At 37.4% G+C, this 18,532-nt stretch overlaps 1 long non-coding RNA gene across 3 annotated transcripts in view; it reads left to right on the top strand.

Annotated features, from left to right (window-relative positions):
- The window catches only part of LOC309874141, a 47,516-nt gene that overhangs the window by 16,635 nt on the left and 12,349 nt on the right, over positions 1-18,532 (top strand). For 2 of the 3 annotated variants that reach the window (XR_014316782.1, XR_014316784.1), the window contains 3 exons: positions 3,091-3,267; positions 4,486-4,559; positions 9,338-9,602. This is a non-coding gene — a long non-coding RNA (uncharacterized lncRNA). The remainder of the gene's footprint in view (positions 1-3,090; positions 3,268-4,485; positions 4,560-9,337; positions 9,603-18,532) is intronic. The other variant, XR_014316783.1, reaches the window with a different exon arrangement.

Below are 18,532 nucleotides of genomic sequence, written 5' to 3' on the forward strand. Positions count from 1 at the left end.
TATACACATTAGCAAAATGAATCTGGGACACAGATAGACAAAGAAAAAGAAACAAAACAAAAGCACTCCAGGAACTGATGAAAATCATTTGTGTTAGGAAGGTGTCTTCTCATAAAAGTACAGCAGGTTTAAGCTTACTGTGTTTAGAAATACTTTGGAGTGGCCTGCTTGGATTTTGTATTTTGTAGTACGAGTTGGGTATTCTGACTTTTTTTTTTTTTTGAGTTCCACTCTGCACTATGTTTAGACTTAAATAATAAGCTATAAATCAAGATCTACCCAGATCTTTAGGTAAGAACCAAACCAGAGCATTTTCGAATGTCAGGTGGTTGCAGCTCAACAGTCTTTGTTCCCAGCTTGTTTGTATATTGTCATATTTGCATGTCATATTTGCATTTTCAGTCTCTGTATTACAATAGTCGTGCAAACAGGTACTTGTGTAGCGATCTATTTAATAGGTCTCGCTGTTCACGTGCTGTATTTTTCTGTTGTGTATTTTTCTGTGGAAGCTGCCTGCCTGCCTGCAAAGCAGTGTGCTCTGGGAGCTGAAAATGTAGAATGCGGGCAGGAAAAAATAATGGTACTACATTTAAACCAGTAGTTTTAGCAGCTGATTTGACTTCCACAGGAAATGCTTGTATGGGGTAGTATTCCTTGAAAAGATAGGGAAAAATGACCAGAATTAAGTTGAATTGTGATGAGGCAAAAAATTTTACAGGTATTTTGTTCCTTCTCTGTTTTGCATCTTGATGCTGTAGGATTACTCGTTAGATAGTAACAATTACAGTTCAGAATCAACTCATGGATTTCAGAGCATTTGCTGAAAAAATTTGAGATTCGAGTGCCTGAAAGAATAGTTCTCGCAGAAAAAATGCAGCGGTGTCAGATAAGACTCTCATTTGGAGTGTCAGTGCAGGAGCTCTAAGGAGTGAATAGAGGGATTGAAATCTCCTCAGTAGAGGTTAACTCCAGAAAAGATGCCAGGTAGGCAGTGGTAATGAGCAACACAAAAATGACAGGATCCTTCAGGCATGGAGGGACCTCAGGTGGGCTCTAGTTGAGCAAGCTAAGGAGTGACAGGAGGCCTATTGGGGCATTGCTGGGCCTCTCACATGCAGGTCCATGTGATTGTTGTAGCCAAGAAAGGGTTGGTGGCTGCAAGATGAAGATGCTGTTCTCGCCCTGCGTGCCTAAGCTATATGGGTATTTTTGCTGACCATCTGCTGGCAGCACTAACAGGAGCTGGCACTATTGCCTGGCCTCGTCTTGGTCTTCATATTAGGTTTCTGGGTTAACGATGTAGCTTTACTGATTTCAGGTCAGTATCCTGGATTCAAAAATCACAACATACAGCATTTAAACTAAGACGTTAACATTTCTTTAATTTGCTGGGTGGTTTTTGAGTGGCTGAGATGCACGGTTTAAGCATGTATCCATAACAGTGAGGGTTAGAGATATATTTAGCCTTAAAAATTGCCATGTTTTGTAATTGCATAACTGCAGGAGACAGGTCTTTAAGAACAATACCAAGTACCACGAAATTTATTTCATTATAAAATTAAGCAACACTTATGAGATCAAGTGTCTGATGCTTTTCTGTTTAGTTGAAACTTTTGTAACGCAAATATTCATCTAACGAGGATTTTTTCAAATCGTGAACTATGTCTAAAGTTCTAAAATGGTAGCTGCTGTTATGTGCTCATCTTCTTGGCACGGTAGTTAAGGTATACAGTAATACTTAGGGACACAAATTTGGAAATATGAATTGAAATTAGTCACCCTGCCACTATATAAATTGCATGCCAAGAATAGCAGCATCTAGTTTCTATAGAAAAGTATGGTTCTATAGAAAGTTACATGTTTCTGTATTATGTGTAGGTACCATTAATTTTAATATTTTATATTTTAAACATATAATTTAAATATAAGAATGCATTTAATTTTATCAAATATATGTGGATCCCTCAGTTGTCCACATGCATCTGTGTGAGCAGTGTGACAGGAATTCCTTTCTCTGCAAGGTTTGAATCATCTGAAATGATGAATTTCCACAAACACACTGCAGATGGGGACGAGTCTTCCACGGCACGTCAGGCTTGGCCCTTCTCTGGCAAACTGCAGAATGGATTTTGGATTTTTACCTAGATAGCAGCCTCGTGGAGGAGGCCGTTCTCTTGTTAAAAAGCACGATCATTCTTCAGCTGTTAATTAGTCTTATCTGGAGCTAGATTCAAGCCTGTGATGATGATTCCATCCTGAACGCTGCATCCTCAGAGTATTTCCAGTCTGAATTTACAGACTGCACAGTTACCGAGCGAGGTACTGGCACTGTCTGAAACACAGCCACTCTCCGTGCTGGAAAACAGCCCTATAAGAAATAATCCATGGCATGTCCGAGAAATGGTTGTGTTACTTCTATGCTGGACAATTCATCAGATCAGATTGACTCGGTTATTTCTCAGACTACGTGACTTGTAAGTCAAAAAGCAGGTGTCTATCCTTTTCATGTCGATGAAATGCGTGGGGCGTACAGTTCAAAACAATTCTGCTGTCCTACTTTAAAATGCAGATAACTTCTTTTCTTTTACAGTTTGCCTCACTGTATAGAGAGCAGTCTGAAATATATGTGCACACTGATTGATCTGTTGCATTTTCTTCAGTGGTTTAGGGCAGCCTTCTGACAAAGGCTGTCATTCTGTGCAGTGCGATCACAAAGCTAATGGATTAAGACAGAGAAATATCTGGCAGTGTGGTGATAAAAAGGACACAAAAAGAATAAAATCTTTGTACAGGGAGCTGTGTGAGAATTTCTGCCCTTGCACAGTTCAAATGTGTGCACTGGAGAACATCTTGTGCTTCCCTGCCTACACTCCAATTTTTAAAAATGGGTGTTTCTGTAAAACTTTCATTCTTAGATTTGCACTTTTGTACTTGCCTCTTAATATATTTGAGATATAAATGCAGTGCACAAGTATCCTTTTTATGGATAACACAAAAGCAGGAAGAGGAAAACCATTATAGACGTTTGCTGATTCAGTTGATACATATTTCCATGTTTATGCATGGTGAAATTTTATTTTATTTTTTCAGTGCCTGGATGTAGCTCCCCTGTCTGTGTGAAATCTACAGCAGCAGAACTACAGTTCCGAACTGAAAAAGCTCTTCCTCATCAGAATCATCTTTCAACATGCAGGAAGAAAGTATCTCAAGAGAAGTTTCCTATTGCATCATCTGCAGGACTCCCAGAAAATTATTGTGCAACTTGGGGTAAGATTATAAACAAAACAAAACAACTTAGTTGCAAAGTAGAGGCTGATATGAAGTGTGAAGGTATAATTTAGGGCAGAGAAGAAGATACTGTTTGTAGATGGACCTTTGTACTGAAATGTCTTACAGAGCAATTCCATGTAAGAAAATTTTCATGTGGTGTTTCTTCATATGATGAAAGCAGAAGTAACAATAAATCCAAGTTTATTACCAGGATTACATATATATATTTGAAAAAGTGTTTTATTTGCTATTCAAAAATGAAAATATACATTTGTGTTTTCTCTATTTTTATGGTATATTTCAAAGTACAGAAATACTGAACTACAAAATACAACTTTTAGTGGAAGCATGGAGAGCATGAATCTCTAAATAATGCTGTAAATTTTGGCTTGCTTAGCTCCTGAGAAATAGCTGAAATTTTTGCATTTCATGCAGTTAACATCAGTCTCATTCTTAGTGCTTTTGTTTTGTGGTCAGTGATAATATCCATTATCTTACATTTGGTGAATTAAATTATCATAGAATCCTATGATAATTCTTCTGGTTTATTTGCTTATTGCGATATCAGTTTGAGGTGTCATCAGGATACCTTCTATGTGACTGCAGTATGTCACATGCAAAATATTTTCCAAAGGATAGTACTGCAGGCATTTACATTCATGGTAGTATAACAAATAATGGAATGATCACTTTATAACTTTAGGAGTTTGGCTAGGGCATACAAACAATTTATTTTTCATTTGTTTTTAGTCAGACAAGCTTATAATTAAGACAGTAGTGGGCATACACATTCCTGCAGCCTTTGCATCTCATCTTTCTTGCTGACATCAAAGGGAATATTTGTGGTAGAAAACATTGCAGTTGGTAATAAGTGTTTGTGGGAGAATCAATAGTGTGAGGATCCTTTCTTGTAATCTGATTATCCTCTACCCCCTATCATCCGTATGCCTGCAATGAAGGAAAAGCATGCTTGCATTTTTGTTATTATTCCGAATGCTGTTGATAAAAATGATAGCTGTACACCAGTACTACATTCTGGGCACTCCCCAGACCACCAGAGATATTAAGGAAAATGTGCTTATATAAAAACACATTATATTAAAAGACTTATATAACCATTACACAGTGTCTGATTTTTTAGAAAAGTGTGGTGTGAATTTCTCTTTTGCTTATGAATTTGTTGCACTGATTGTTGCCTGTATGGTCCAACTATAGATTAAATCAAGAACAGAATAAAACTGGAGGTGAACAGGAATCTTGATGCACTTTGTTTAGTACAGGAGATATAGGTAGGTGAATACATATGTGTGCATGCTTATGTGTGTATAAATATATAATGGTTTAGATTCACTGTGTCTGAGGACAAAACCCTATATGTAACAGGCCTTGTACCGTAATGGGTTGTGCATCTTTTGCGTCAGTACTGACACAGAGGTTGGTAGATTGTCCTGGATCGTCACTGGTGTGCGAGAAAGAAGGTTGCTAGCAATGCCGTTTCTCTAAGGGCCATTTGAGTCTGATTCGATTCTACCACTGCTTGGCCCTAAACAGCATGTGTTTGTTGGCTGTGAGGATCATGTGTCTCTGCAAAACCTAGGGATGATTTTTGTGGCTTGGATCTATACTTGAAAGGCACTGTGGGGTTGAGTTTCAAGGCTTGGAAATATTTGGACAGATTAGTGACTTCTGTTGATGAAATGTTATAGACAGAGAAATCATCAAACTGATATCCTGAATTACGTGCCAATGATGTTAAACAGCTGAGATTTGTGTCCACCTATATTTTACACTGAATTTAATATATAAATAGCTCACCATAAGAGTATTATTATAAAAAAAAAAAAAAAAAAAAAACAGGAAAAACAGTCCAATTAAGAGGTTCATTGTTCTTATTAAAAAATAGGTATTACCAACACCTGTGGTGTATATAAGTCTAGTAATATATGCATCTCTTCAGAAATAAACCTCAGAATAAATTGGAGTATCAGAGACTAGACTGCAGTCTTTTAAAACTTGATCCTTATATGTTTAAAATGAAGTGATCTATTACAAGAACTCTAATGGCATGAAGTTTTGTTAGTGTCTGCAGATCAAGGTTCATTCTCTGAGGAAGAAATGTACCTAATGCTAAAAGGAAGTAAAGCCCAGTGATGCTGCCACGAATAATTAAAATAAATTTACCAGCAAACCATCTGCAATTACTACAACAGATGCTAAGTTGTTGAGCAGTAGAGTAACGCTCTCTCTCTTTGTGGTTATTTTGTATCACAACTTTCTTAGTAATAATCTAGTTTCTTCCTGAAAACTAACTACTGTATCTTTGGTTAACTGTCTGACAATCAATACTCTTGTTACTTTCTCATTCTGTTGGTTCTGTTGATTATTTTTTATTTTTATTTTTTTTGTAACATAGCTCAAGGGTCTTTTAATGCGCAATGAACTTTCTTCAGACACACCTGCTGGATACTCTCAGGGGAGGAGAAACTGTTCTCCACACTTCAGGTTTTCTGGATGGGTGCAGTTGACTCTGTCAGCAGTACTGCTGATACTGCATTGCTCCACGTAAAAATAGAAAGTGAAGTCAGTAAGTCCAGTCTTATCTCACCTGTTGCAAAGTGAGAAATGAGGCATTTTGAAAACAGATGCAAACACAGATTCAGTTTAAGTTTGTTTACTCTAATTTCTCATGTTTTTTACTGAGGGACCACAATGTTCTTAAATACTCAAACCAGGAGAAGGGAAAGGCTGACTGAAATAAATGCAGCAGTGCTCTCCAATATATAGCTACTTTTTCTGTACATTGTGCCAGTGGAAGAGGACCCTTAAGAAAAAGTGGTTGAGCTATAGTTAACTTTTAAAATAAGAGATTTATTTTGAAGATTCAAGGAACAAAAGGAGCTTGCAAGATGTAAAGTAAAAAGGTAATTAAATTCACTATATAACCAGAAGAAAAGAAGAAAGGCAGTTTGCTTTGAAGTATTTTGGTATAAGTCATATTCCTTCTTTCATTTTCCATAAACCTTATCTTTTTATAAATTATCAAACAGTACTCAGAGACTGAAAATATTATTTGAGTACTTCCAAGAATTTGTTTATATTAGTAATTAATGAGTCAGAATTATTAAACAATGATTAGCATATATGAATTCCCGTAATTGGAAACTACATATCAACCTAAAGAGGAACCTGAGGTAGATAAAAATCAAACGTTTGTATAGTTATATTTGAAGCACTAGATGTAATTTGTGTATGGAATGAGGTGAGGTAGGTGATTTTTTGCCACCTACCTCAAAAAGCAGTTGTAGATGGTTTACTAGGAACTTTATCTTTGTTCTCATTTACCAATCAGTGCCTAGCACTGACACTTAACTTCAGATAATCTGTGTCATAAGAACCACCCAGAAGCTAGCCTTTATTTTTTCCTTTACTTTCAAGCTTTGATAAGATCAAAAGTAAGCTGTCTTCAGCTGGCTTGAGAAAGAGGGACAGTTTAAATATGCCTTTAAGAAACCAGCTTTAGATGCTGGGCAGGGCTCTAACTATATTGAGGTCATTATCATTCTGCTGTCTCATTTTTGAAGATGCTAGACGGTTCCAGCCTGATGTGGCTTATGGGGGACTGCAGCAATTGAGATTGATAGGATACTAAGAGAGGGTGGTTATGTTGAAGATACTGGAGCCTTTTTGCAGGTGGTATCTGGTTTTCTTTGATTAGATCTAGACATGATTTTCAGGATATGTTTTGTGTATATTTTTAATGAATTTGTTTTGATTTTAATGGTTGAGAGCTGGTCTTGCTAAGTGAAGGCTCCAGATTGCATGACATTGCTGGAAAGTAAATTTAAGGGCATGTTATTTCTGAAGGCAGTTCCACATTTACATGGTGCACAGAGTGCTCTAAATTCATAGGTTCATGCAGCACTACTGCTCTGACTACAAATACTGATTATACATGTAGATCAAAGAATGTAAAGAAAGTGCAGTGTGTTCTTTTCCCATTTTTATGTATGGTTTAGCAGCTAGAAATGAAATTAATGCCATTTGTGGACAAGCTTCGCAAATCGGAAGTGATCTGCTAAAATGGTTGACATAATCAGAAGGTACATCTATAAATCTGATTTTTTACAACCCAGGATCAAGGAATTATCTGGCTTTTCTGCTCTTTTCTGATTTCAGTTCTCTGGAGGTGGGCATTGTTGGGCAATGAAATTATGTGTCTACAAAGATCAGATTCCGTAAACTGGCCACAATAAAAAATGATTAATATTTCATTATTTTATTTATAAATAATTTTACATTTATATTAGAGTTAATTGCAACAATTTTTTCTAGGACTCTAGAATGAGGCACTGGAACTGACATAAGTTGCTCTGAGTATCCACTGGATTTAAAATTCTTGCTGTTTGGATTCTGTCATGAAATGGTTGGCATCTCAATAATCATGACAAGTGTGTATGTTGGCAAGGAACAAAAAATGGTGGTGCCTCTGAAGTTTTGCAGGAAGTATACTGCCTGGAGATGGTAAACAGTTGAGCCATTACTAATGCCATTCTGTTGGCTGTGTTGCAGCTAATTTCTAAAACAAAGAACACTGGTCACACATTCTACTTGGTAATAAGAACTACTGTATTTGTGTTTTGTTTTTTTTTTTTTTCAAGTGTCTTCTGACACTGGAGTTTTCATGTGCCCACTTCTTTTGTTGTTCTTTTAATAATAAAACAAATCTGACTACAAGCTCTCTCTGCCTTTAAACGGAAGTAGGGACTGCTTGAAAAAGCAAGACCTTCCTAAAATTTTTCCCCTCTAAAGGAAATGTCTGATTTTTCATTCGTCTTTGATCCCATCTCATCAATGCAATTTTAATCCTTCAAACAAATGAGCCTGCAGTTCATGATAGTGCAAGACCGGAACCCTTCTATTATCATATTTTTAGCAACAATTATTTTGAGCCTTCAAATTGCATTTGCAAAATGAAAGGCCTGCATCAATCTCAAATCTTAGCCCTTAAAATTTGCTGTAACTTGTGTAGGAGAGACACTGGAGGATTGAATCCAACACCTTTGTTCTCCTCAGAAAAGACAAGTTAGATGTGAGCTTTTTCTTGTTTTGGCTTGATTTTCTCAGTGGCTAAGTCAAATTAAGCATACAGTAGCCTCTCAAAACAATATCCATTCTCACATCTTTGTTTTCAATATTTCAACTTACGCTCTAAAGAACATTAATCGGTGTTTTTTCTTCTTTGAAACATAGCATGTTTACTGACCTAAGAATGTTGTATTTGCTATACTGTGTCAAGCCTTCTGGGGGTTAAGTGTAGTACATTTTGATGTGCTGGGTGTCATGGGAATGGTAATGGCCACCTCCACATCTGAAACCAGAGCCCAAGAGTGATGTGAGGCTGTGCCTGACAGGTGCACCCTCAGCTGGAGGAGATGAGGTGCTTGGCACCTGTGGAGCGACTCCTCCCAGTAGGGAGGCACCAAAGGGGAACCTTCTTCCTTATGGGTTTTACCATCTTCTCTGAGTAGAGCTTCTTACTGTTTTTCAGAAATTATATACTTGATTGAAACATAATTTTGCTTCTGCTTATGGAGCTCAAATGCTCTTAGAGGCACAAATTAATGGGGAGATAGGTTGTTTGCTGCAGAGTTGAGGAGCTGTGCTGCAGAAAGAAAAATCATTGCTGGGTGATTTGTTAGGCTTAAGCAATGCTTCCAGAAATTTTCAAGAAAGAATGTTTACCTGCAATTGGGACTGACTGTCACATTTTCTAAGGACACTCTCCACTAGACAATATTGAAGTTTCCTTAAATGTGGTCATTGTTTCTTTTCGTAGACTTCTAATGTTTTACTTAGGAGGGAGGTGAGGGAGACTTCAGAAGATTTGGAGGTTATTGCCAAGCTTGTCAAGACAATCTCCTGCCACTGTGGCTGTGGCAACTCAACTGGAACTTGGAAAGAGGAGCACAGTTTGCCAGTTAGAAAACATGGAAATTTTATTCTCATTGCACCTGACTGATATACCTATGTATTGTATGTATTAAAGCTCTCAAAATATCTGTTTTAGAGAGAGGCTGCAAAGATATGGAGTCCTCATGTTATTTACCTACCATGCTGTGCACAGAAGGATGGTTAGCATCAGGCAAGCTACGAAAGACCCACAGAGAAGAAACATCTGATTAACAGCACCTAAAAGTGGGCTAATGAATCCCCTGCAAGGAACTGGACCATTGGGAACACTAAACTTTCAGACCAAGAGAACTTCATACATATATGGGAGAACTGTGGCTGTTACATGACACCAACAATGGGAATAAAAGTGGAAAATGCAGGTTTGTTTGTTTGTTTGTTTTTTTTTTATATATATATATATATATATATATATATTTCCATAGGATAAAACGAAGGAGTAAAGTAAAATCACTGGGAGTGAATACAGGAACTCTGGAACAGCTGAGAAAAATATTTGGGGAAAATATATAGCAAGGTAGCAGCAGGATACTTTTCTCTAAATCCCAAAAGTCTGAAGCGGAGGAAAGGATAGATATTTGCATCATGGAGCTGAGAATTCTGGCATCCACATGTAACTTTAGAGACATAAAAGATCTCCTAATTAGAGACAGGATTATTTGTGGGACACGTGATTCCAGTTTATGGAAGGAATTACAGAGAAAAAGACATCTAATCCTAGCAGAATGAATCAAAAAACAAGAGCAGCTTAACTGTCCAGGGAAGGGAGTAAAACAGTGACAGCCACTCCTGCAATCCGCTACATACACTCAAAGTGAAAGCAGGAGACATGACAGAGATAGGCGCATGGAAGATGCCACTGTGACAGTGCACAGGTACTGTCTTATGAACGGATAGTGGAAGGAATGTGGAAACCATCCCTACTCAGGCCTTAGTGCTGCATGCAGCCTTTTCTGTGAAAAAGCAGCTGCACATGCAGTTATGGAGAGATAGCCAAGATATGGGAGAATATCTAAAGCAAGATGTAAGTAAATTCAGCATCTTGTCACACATGTCCACTGCAGAAAGGGCAAGCTGCCTCATTTTTTCAGCTACTGATTGCAGTAACTGCATTTGCGCAGTGTTACTTGATCAGCAGCCACTCGAAAGCAGTATGAGCATGGAGCTTGCAGCGCTGCTGCAAGTCACAGCACTCTGCTCCTCTGTGCTGAGCTGTGCTGAGGAGCAGAGGACACTACAAGTACCACCATGACACGGTGAGGCAGTGGGGAAATGAAGGCAGTGAATGGTATGGGAAAGGTTTGTGGGAATGGATTCACAAGTGTGTAGCTTAGCAGTGAGCAGCAGGACTGTGGTGCATGTATGGCTGACACCTCATGGGCTCTTCCACCCTCAGTCAAAGACAAGGAGGTCAAGAGCAAAGCCAACAGGCATTTCAGTGGGATACGGATGATAGTTTCAGAGTTCGGCATGTATGAAGGAGTATGAAATCAAACTGGTCAAGGTGGGCTGGTGGTAAAAGCCAGCTTGTAGGTGTCTTTTGGTTAGCAGCCTCTGGCCTGGCTAGTAACCAAACGCTTGCTTGAAAGTCACAACAGCAGCTGTCAGAAGGGAAGTTGTGGTGACCTGCCTACAGCTTGGAGAGGACAAGTAGGAAGATAGCGTTTGAAAGAGGCACCAGGAAGTTCAATCTGTTTGAGCATGACCCGAATGTTACCCCCATTTGCTGTGTTTCTGCATGCCGTTCTCTAAAGAAAAGCCAATTATATCTTGGAAGAATAGATGCCTCTCATGTTGTTATTCATCATGTGGTACATGAAATGCCAACAACAACCAGAAATTGTGAGTTAACCTTGTCCTTTCATCACATATGGTCATCTCAGTTCCTAGACTGGTGACGGCTCAAAGCTGCCTGAAAATAGTTGGGCCCCAGACAACTAAACTTTTATACCTCAGTACAAAAGGAGCAAAGAAGATGAGAAGGAAAAATGATTGTCTCAAGGGGCACAGCATAGTGGTTTGAATAGTTCTGCTTAGAAAGTCACTTGTGGCTTTTATAATGAGGAACTTAAGGTTTGAATTTCCAGACTTATTAGCTGTACATTTGTTTGTTTTTTATTAGCTTAATATACTGTGTGCCACATTTTCTTTGGGGTATTGAGTCAAGTGATAGATTCATCCAGTTTAGCTCTAAATGCACGTGCTTTCTTTTCCTTAAAATTTTGAACAGCTATGTCTCAAATTTCCATGATGACTTTATTTAGTGCCTGTGAATTTTTGGTACAGCATCTAATGTTTTCTGTCAAGTTATCTTTCTGAGAATGTGCTTCTGGCTAATGTAGAAGGGTAATGTAGCTTTTGTTTGCTCTCTTTCTTGAGCAGTGAGAATTGGAATTGACTTCTTAGGTGAGCAGACACAATTAAACCACCTCAGTCTATGAAAGGATCACTGGAAGTTTTCAGCCCCAGAGCTCTCTCTCTGCTCTAATAGGAAAGAAAAACAAGTTTTAAAAAGTCTGAGAAAGGCATAGCTATTAAGCTAATACAGTATACTTCATCTAGCTGCTAAAACCCCTGACTGTTGACAGTGATTAAATATAATTGCATCAATAGAGATGTTGTTTAAAAAAAATATAATTAAAAAAAAAAAATCACCCTGAGCTTCATTAGAAGCTATCTTTAGGAAACCCTGATTCCTTGAGTTTAAAGAGTTGTATGTAATACTGGAGTTTGATTTTGGGTAGTGCTTTGAAGTTTTTTTTAACCAAGGAATATGTAGAAAGAATAAATAAACCATAGCAGAACAAATACACGTTTCTGAAGTATTCTGCTAGGTTTCATTATATATCTACAGTACATGTGGTATTTTCAAAAAGAAAGTTGTGCATAAAACTGGAAAGTTAATGGAAAAATAGACAACTTAAAGCTCTGACCAAATAATAAAGATATTTGGAAGAATAAACAAACCACCGTGTGCCGGATAAAATTTTCATTGAATGGGATGGAAGGGCTTCCATTACTTTCAGTTAAAGCTATTGAATTCATTCATCAGCCTGCACATTTCTAGAAGCTATTTGATATTACTTGATATGTAAAGAAATCAGTTTATATCACAACCTGCAAAACAAAGTTTCAAATCTTTTTTCCACAGATTTAAAATATGAGTTCTGTCATGTACATAACTCTACAGAGTTTTCCAGAGGTGGTACAATTTCTCCAAATGTATGTGCTCTGAAAAAGTTCTTCATAGACAGTACGCTGTTAACAAATTAATCAGTTTCGGTATTATGCAGAATACCACATGCTCTTGTGTATCTTTGGAGCTGAAGTGGATATTTGCAGATTTAATTTTATTGCACAGATCATAAGAAATAGATGTAAAGTGAAAGGGGACTGTAAAACCTCCCTCAGTAAAATACTTACAATTTATGAAATAATCTAATTCTTACTCAGTTTTGTCTCTGCCAATGTTAAATATTACTGCAAGTATTTATTGCAAGAACCTCAGTTACTACTAAGACAAAAGTATGATAGTAAGTCCTGTTTGCTAAGGGAAATCAGATACTACGAATGTGTTCCAGAGGAATAATCGTGTGTTATTTGTGGGTATTCAAGAGAAGCGATAATTTTTAAACAGAGAATGCTATTGATAATGTTTTTACTGGGAAACACTGTAAAAATGTATATAACTATTTCTCTAAAACACCAGAGTTTTATGTCCACATCTTGAGGTGGGGTGAGGTACTGAACTAAATTTAACCATTGGCAAGTCTTTTTCAAATATAGGCACATTCTGCTCTTTAATAAGTTAAGGATATTAAAAAACAAACAAAAAAATGAGAATGTGTTGATACTTAGGGCATCTAATGAAATGTTCAAATATAACTGTGTGGATACACGGTAGATATGCACTATACAAAATGGAAAGATAGTGTGGATAATGAAAAACGAGTCCCTTGTGAATTTATTATTCCTATTCTGCTTAACTATTAGCTTTTTATTGTGAGAATCTCACTGTGGAAAAATATTTTTATAATCTCTGTTTGGCATTTTTGGTACTCATGCAATTTTGATTCATAAGTTGAAATCCTGTTTCCATGGAAATTAGCTGAATTGTTGATCAGCTTTGGATTTTTCCCAGAAATCAAGGCAATGGGGGACATCACCTAGGCTGATGAGTTGCAGTCATCGTCACAATTTATCTTTTAAGTTTCTGCTATCAGTCAACCTAATTTTTAGTGAGACTGAGCTGCAGATCATATCCTTTTTCTGTTCCAGAGACTGTTAGCGTATTTCAGAGACACGTTTGAATTGAAAGGGACTGAGTGGATGCTTGCTGGACATAAACCTTTCTAGTTACCTTCCCGATATACTGAGCAAGAGGAAAAAACAATTTGTGACCAAGACATGACAAAAATAAAATAAATTATTTCAGTTTTCTAGAGGAGGAAAAGCAATTTTAGGATTTGTGGGGGAACAGGGTCCACAATTTATCCTGATCACCAGGGTTAAAAGCTGATAGGTATGACACAATCAGGTAATACCCAATTGTCCCAAGTTCTCAGGAACATACCACAGTGATCACACAGAGCTGTAATCTCTCCTTGTCTCTCCTGTGAAGAACTCAGGTACACAGAGTGAATCTGCTCAGATGCTTGAACCTGATTTGTCACAGCATTCTCAGCACTTTTGACCAAAAGTGGTTGTTTGTGAGCAGTTACTGCCTGGTTGTCAGCATCATGTGACTTCTTGAGTGACAGCTGTCAACAATTTCCTTAGTAGGAGCCAGCAGATCTGCTTCTTTTCTGTGCTGTCATTGCTAGTAATAGGTGTAGTTATTCTCTGATTACTTTCAGAACAGCTGAAATTACAATAAACACTTTACCTCTTGGAAAGGAGAAAGAGATCAAATCAGTGCTTGATACATAGCTTGGGGGGGGGGGGGGGTTTAAGTTAAACTAGTTTTAATTGGAGTAGTAAGGAAAAATGAAGCTCAAGATGCCAGCTTTGTCATTCCCTTAGCTCAAACTCATAACTCAAAGAACTGGATGTAGTAGAAACTGGCTACTTTGGGAAGGGTGGGAAAATAATACGATATTTTGCTGCTTTGAATGTGTTCTGTTAGTCAGGCATTTGAGTGGGAGGGTGTCAGTGAAAACAGACCCTTCCCTGTACTGGAAATGCCAGGTGCTTTACTTCAGCAATATTCAGATTATGAATTTATTTCTGGCTTTCCTAATCTTTGATCCTGCCATTGAATCCGCAGGGGTGCAAAAATCCACCCACACAGATCCGATTTCCAAATCCTGGCCTTAATTATTTATGGTTTGGTTTGGACAAATTACTGTTCTCCTAGTAATAACCACAGTTATTACCAGAAATATAGAACTATCTAAAATGTATATACATTATGTATGTACATGTTTTTTAAGATGTTGCCTTTATTAAAGTGTTTTGAGGCTTCACTGAAATTCTCATTACTCAGTCTTGCACCATGCTGCTTTTCACCTGACCACACTGGCCTGGATCCATAGCAATTAATTTTCAGAAAAAAAACAGCACATAATATTTATAACCCAAAAGCAGTCCTAGAACAAAAAAGAAGTACCTCTAGCTTTAGACATTGGAGAAAAGATCCTAGTGTTTTGTTAAACTGCGAATGGGCTGTGCTATTCTTTCTGCACAAAATGGACCCCACATATGCACCTTTTATTTTTTTTAATATCTCTGGGTCCTGTTCATAATACTAACTTATCTCAAGCTAGATGCTTTTCATCTGCATATAAATTGAAGATGAATCCCTTACAGGAAAAACAAACAAAAACTTTTAACCAAGGACAGTATTTAATAAAACAAGAATAAAATCAGAATTTACTGAGCCTAGAAATGCCAACCATTCTTACTGGAGTAAGGCAAGTTCAGTGACTTGTGTTTTTCTCAGAGTCATATTTTTCCTGCTTTTTCCTGAATTTCTAATAAAAAAATAAATGCTACTATATGTGCTGTAATAATGCTTAGGTATGGATTTCCAGCGTGCAAGTGTTGCTTTAAATTTGGATCCTTTTTTTTTTTGTCCCTTAATAGGCCTGGGCCAAAGAAATACCCTGTTTTCAAATATTCATACAATTGGACTATAGGGTTTCCTTCCAACCCAAGCCTAACCATTCAGTGATATAGCAAGCTAGGTAATTTCAGTTATCCTCACTTGAGACTCACCTGAAAGTTAGCAAAAACCTTCACATAAATCCTGTGTCTGCATAGAATCATGTAAAACAGAGTTATATTAGTAGTTAGCAACCTGAACCCCAGCTTTGAATGAGGTGCAGTCCAGGTACTCTAAAAAAAAAAATACCTATTCCTCAGATAGCTTGTCAAGTGTTAGATGGATAACCAAACCTGGTAACAGCTGGACGTGTTTTTCTCTCTGTAAGATTTTGAACAGTTGTCCTCATAAGTAGTGAGGTAAAAGACTTCTCTGTCACACGTCCTGTGCTCTTCTCCAAACAGGGAAACTGATTCTGAGGTTAAAGCAATGGGCTTGGGCTGGGGTGGCAAAGGCTGAGCTCCCAGCGATGCTACAGACTTCCTGCACAGCATTGTGTGGCCACTCATCTCTCTGTACTGTGGTTTCACCATCATGCTACACTACTAGTTTGTGGAAGATCTCAGTGTTAGTGTTTGTTGAGCACATGGACGTTTTCAGTTGGAGAGCAGTAGAAATCTAAAATACCATTCCTGGGTGTTTTTTGCTGCCTGCAATGCACTGAGAAATCACATGCAATAAGTCTATTTGCCATTTATGTAATGAGAGAGAAACATTATTTTCATTTTTGTGAAGTTAGTGTATGTTATAGGATCCGAGATCTCAGTCCAGTGTGTGACTGCTGTGGACTGCAATTCCAGACTCAGTGTCCAGGATACTTGCTAAAGTTACAGGCAATCTTTGTTTTGCACATTTTATTGAGGAAAAATAAATGTCATTAAAAGTGTACTAGAATTAACTACTAATTAGATTAACTTCTTTACCGAAAGGGTTGTTAGACATTGGAACAGGCTGCCCAGGGAAGTGGTGGAGTCACCATCCCTGGAAGTCTTTAAAAGACGTTTAGATGTAGAGCTTAGGGGTATGGTTTAGTGGGGACTGTTAGCGTTAGGTCAGAGGTTGGACTCGATGATCTTGAGGTCTCTTCCAACCTAGAAATTCTGTGATTCTGAGAATGGGAAAAAAAAATCCAGTAAAAATCATTTTTTGTACAATTGGCCTATCTGAAAATTCTAGAACCTCACATAGGACTGCATATTTTTCTCACAGAAAACAATGTATTTGCTTTTTAATAAATAGTATTTTTTGTAATTAAAGCATTAGCATTTTACCAGGTTATTAAATAATGCAAATGACTTTTTTTTTCAGTATAGTTAGTTCGTATTTCCAAGGCATCTTTGTGTTTAGTACTCCTTAAAAAAAAAAAAAATCCCATGCTTTTGCACTTGCCAGTTCCATAGCTTTGGTACTCTCGGCAACCTGTGGTGGAACTAGCTGTGTTCTAAGCGTAAAATACAGCTCTTGAAGAGATCCTCAGTTCTCTCCCGATGGAAAGGAAAAGTAAGCTAAATCAGAGGCTCTGTTTAAGGGCCTTAATGATGAGAAGTCAGTTACATGATGGGGAAGAATTTTGCCCTTAGTACATGCTTACAATATTATTTCCCTAAGTAATTAGTAGATTCCCTCCTGGGTTGTCATGGGTATTAGGAGACTTTTCTTTAAAGATTGTGAACCAGGGTTTAAAAATGACTAGCAATTCTGGAAACATCAGTGTTGGGGAGCCTTCCAAAGGTTTCAAAGCATTCAGCTCTTCCTAGGAGTTTCACTGATGAGGTGTCTCAAGTTGGGATACAGAAGTCCGAACTTGTCACTTTCCAGCTTTTTTTTTTTTATAAGAAAGTGCCATAAGTGTATACTTGCTCATTAACAAAAAGCAATGTCTTCTATGTTTGTTTTTCGCATTAAAAAATAGTCCACATATGTTTTTGTATGGGAAATGTGGGAAATGTTATACAAACAAGAAATGTTTCATCTTTGAAGCTACAAGTAGATTATGGCTTTTCAAAATGTGCAAATTTTCTCTATAAATTAATCTTTTGCTATCTTTTGTTAGTATCTTTCAAGTTCTATCAGCTTCCAGCTAGAAAGCTAATCATAAAGCATCAGAATTGCACCCTTTTAAACAAACAAAAGAAGGGTACACATCTGAAATAGCAGTGTAATGACACCAAATTTATGCATGTATGGTTTAGTATTATTTACCTAAATGCTTGTTCATTGGCATGTAGACAATTTCTTCAATACTTTATCTTCATGTTATGTTTTGCAACACCAGAATGGCATAATTAGACATCTACCCGCAAGCATTTTAAAGATTTTTCCACACAGCCATAAAATTGCACCTTCCTCATTGAATATAAAATCAAGTACACCTGTAATAACAAAGCAGGGGAATACTATGCATCTCTTCCTGGATATTTAACTGCATTGCAGTAGAGCTGTGGTGGTTTGGTTTCACAGGCTCAGTGAAATTAAAGGTCAGGTCCTAATGTTATGTCTTCCTGTTTAAAATGATTAGCTTGTAAATGTTTATCTCAACTAGAAGTGAGAACGTGGTCTACATTTGTGCTCTCCATTTCCCATTTTGAGAAGCTGTGCCGAAAAAGCTGAAAACCAGATGCATAGCCTTTCATGTCCTTCTCTTGCTATTAAACACTTATATCTTTGATTTCGGTTCTTTGCTGGGTTTCTACCTCCTTGTGTTTGGATTTCTAGTTGAATCTTACAGTAGTGCTGTCTAGATTTACACTGGGTTACATTGTTTTCTTCAAAAAAAGAACAAGAGAAAGAAATCCAGTGCAGAAGTACTGAGAATTCATGTACAGCGTCATACAGTATATGGTTTCTTTGTGTTCTGCCAATATGTATTTCAGTTTAAAATGTCTTGAGGCTGGTTGAGACTATTTCTATAGAGAGAGGACCAAAGTATACAGTATATTGGCTGCCAGTCAGGGTTGCTTTCCATTTCCTACAATGTTCCAATATAACTAAATCACATATACGCTGTAACAGAGGCTTTTGAGACCTGAGGCTTCTGTAAAATGTAAAAGAGCAAAGTAGTATTTATACAGTATAATATTTTGATTTGCTAATGAGCTGTGAGGTGGGTGTTATCATGAACTACTGTGCAGCAAGAAAGGTTCCTAAAACATGCATCAGCTTACTCCATCTCCCAATCATTGCAGATAA

The sequence above is a fragment of the Aythya marila genome, assembly GCF_965140915.1.
Source record: "Aythya marila genome assembly, chromosome: 1".
Classification (NCBI taxonomy): Eukaryota; Metazoa; Chordata; class Aves; order Anseriformes; family Anatidae; genus Aythya; species Aythya marila.